The 3,037-nt window shown below is 58.6% G+C and overlaps 1 long non-coding RNA gene across 1 annotated transcript; it reads right to left on the bottom strand.

Moving 5' to 3' along the window:
- Positions 1-839: 839 nt before the first annotated feature.
- LOC135315454 (uncharacterized) lies at positions 840-2,695 on the bottom strand. Its single transcript, XR_010374915.1, has 2 exons — positions 2,517-2,695; positions 840-1,722 (listed from the first exon to the last, which is right to left on the bottom strand). It is a non-coding gene; the product is annotated as an uncharacterized LOC135315454 (long non-coding RNA).
- Between the last annotated feature and the right edge of the window lie 342 nt (positions 2,696-3,037).

Below are 3,037 nucleotides of genomic sequence, written 5' to 3'. Positions count from 1 at the left end.
ACAATCACCGTGTGACATGCTGAGAACCCCCGTGACCTGCCACACATGTGTGAAAACGTAGGATCCCCAGCAGCCACGTGACTTGCCATGACACACATGTGCAGTCACCCCTGGGTGGTGCTGCCTTTGACAAGAGGTGCTGGATTTGCAGCTTCCTCCACTCCAGCCACCCCATGGAGTGCAGTTTGGTGAGGAGGAGGCATGGGGGGGGACATGAAACTGAGACTCATGGCCATGCCCTGTGGCCCCCAGGGGGAGTGCCCAGGCTTCCAGGTCCCCCATCCCCTCCTAACACCCCCCACCATCCAATCATAGACCACTTCCCCAAGCTGACCCCCATGGGGACCCAGGCTTCCAGGCACTCCTGAATCCCCTCAGACCCACCCCAACCCCCTGTTTCCTAACCAATCCTTTAAATCCCTTCAGACCCCACCAAATATCCCTCAATAACCCCCCAAACACCCTCACAACTCCCCTCCCCAAACCCCCAGGGGGACCCAGGCATCCAGGCACCCCCAAACCACCTCACGGACCTGAAATCCCCTCACAAACCCACCCTAATACCTCATAAACCCTCAAATCCCCCCCCAGAGCCCCTCACAACCCCCCCAATCCCTCACAGATCCCCCCAATCCCCCTCACAAGCCCCAACATCTCCTACAAAACCCCTTCACAGACCTCAACATCTCATGAACCCCCAAATTGCCTCATAAACCCCTCAGGGAGGTGACCCCCAACATTACCGTGAGGGGTGGGCTGCCGGGTCACGGCAGACCCATGACACAGCTGTGTTGTCACCACTGTGACATTGACGTGTGGAAAACAGACTCCACAGTCTATAAGATTGTAAAGTAGGTATGTTTATTCAGCAGTGGGCAGCATGGGGGTTAGTTCCACCAAAGTCATGCCCGTCAGCATAGTAGCTTGTCTTGGATTTATACAGTAAAGCACTATATATACATGAGGTTTCCCAATATGCCTATATATATGCATGACCATTCCCGACTTCGTATTAAAATTAGCCTAAAAGAGTCATTTCAATAAATCTTTCCCAACTGCACTTGCGCAGTGCCTCCTGGTGGTGGCTGCAGGGGGTCGTGGGGATGAAGGCTAACAATTCCTCTTCATCACCACTAGTAACCCCTTGTTTTTGTGCAGACCCAGTTACTCTGGGTTCTTGTCCAGACTGCAAGGTCGGTTTAAGCTGGTTCTTGAGACAAGTTTCTGTCCTTATCAAGAACTTGTCCTTTTCTGGGAGATTCCGGGCCTCCTTGCTAATCATTAGTTTCTGTCCTTATCAGTGGTCACTCACCGTGTCAGTGCTGTAACAGCCGCTGCCACTGGTGCCGGTGCTGATTTCAGTGCTGGTTTCAGCAGCCATCATGGGTGTTTTTGGGGCACTTGGGATTTGAAGGTGGTGGTTTTGCAGCTCGGGGGAGGGTCTTTGGGGAGAGAAGGGCCTTGGTAGGGGCTGGACGAAGGGAGGGGGGTGACAGAGCCTTCAGCATTGCTGCCGCCCTCACCAGAGTCTTCCTCACCACTGCCACCACTGCCTCCTTCATGGCGTTTAGGGGCTTTGGGGCAGCTAGGGGGGGAGGTGGAGAGCAGCACGACCCCCACAAAGAGGTGAAAGAAGAGGAAGATGAGAAGAATGAGGAGCCATTTGCCTTCCTCACCGGCTTCATCATCCTCCTGATGGCCTAGGCACCACCATGGCGAGTCCTGTGGGGAGAAAGGGGGTGAGGGGGCGGCTCCCCCCAATTCTGGGGTGACAGAGACACACCCCACCTAAAAACAACTCCATGGGTGGGGGCAGGACACTGTGGGGAAGGGCATGGGACCCCAGAGGGGGATGGTTGGGATCCTGGGCAAGGTGCAACGCCTAGGGGGGTGGGGGGGTCGGACCCCTGTGGGGGGGTGACACTTAGTGGGGGGGATGTGAAACCCCAAATCCTGGGGTCCAGCAACCAAATGGGGGGCTCAGGACCCCAGTGGGTGGGGGGGTAGGATGCTGGGGGGAGGGGCAGCACCCCTGGGGAGAGTGGAGAGCACTCATGGGTGGGGGTGACACTCAGCTGGGGAAGGTGGGGGGCATGTGACACCCCAAATCCTGGGTTCTGGCACCCAAGAGGGGTGGTCCAGGACCCACATCGGTGAAGGGCAGGACACTGGGGGTGTGTGGAGGGGGACCAACACCCATGGGTTAGGGTTGACACTTTGGGGGTGGGGTATGTGTCCCAGTGCAGCATGACAACCCTCCCACTAGCACCCCCGGAGGAGCGGGGAAAGCATGCTAAATTGCGGGGGACATCATAAAATGGGGGCACCCTAAGGCAGGGGGAGCACCCCAAAGGGGGAGGGGGACACCCTAAAGGGGGAGGCAGCACTTTAAGGGGAGGGGAGGCCCAGACGCCCAGGGGTGACACATCATGACCCCCATCCCAGATGCACCTCCCACCCTCCCTGCCCCCAGGCGTGGCCCCCAGCCCCAACCCCCGCTTTGGGGGTGCCCCTACCTGTGCCCCTCAGCGGCCGCGTGGGTCCCACCGGAAGCTCCTTTTACTCCAAGACCAACAAAATGGCGAATAAACGCGATCAAATGGCGGCGCTGTCCAATCAGTGCTCACAACTGTGCGACAGGCGGCTGGGATGGCCAACGGGGAGAGAATAGAAACTTGCTGGCCATCCCGCCCCGTCCCCCACCTAAGCAGTGCTGACAGTGACCAATAGCGGCAGGGCAGCGGGCGGTGCGGTGCGTACGGTAGCCAATAGGAGCGGTTTGTGGGCGTGGTTAAGCCCAGCCCGGATTTGCTTACCTGGCACCAGCGGGGGGGGGTCGAGGGAGGAGCAGTGCCACGCGATGCACACTGGGACGGAGAGTCCTGTGCAAAGCATGACAGGATTTGTAGTCCGCTGCAGGGCAGCCTACCCGAGGGCGGCAGAGCCTGTGACCTACAACTCCCAGTGTACCGCTGGGCACCCGAGGCCTCTTGGGAAGCAGAGTCCACCGAGCTGGGAGGACTCTGCTTCCAGCGTG

This window comes from Phalacrocorax carbo, chromosome 1 (genome assembly GCF_963921805.1).
Source record: "Phalacrocorax carbo chromosome 1, bPhaCar2.1, whole genome shotgun sequence".
Classification (NCBI taxonomy): domain Eukaryota; kingdom Metazoa; phylum Chordata; class Aves; order Suliformes; family Phalacrocoracidae; genus Phalacrocorax; species Phalacrocorax carbo.
This window is presented reverse-complemented; position numbering and strand designations above follow the sequence as displayed.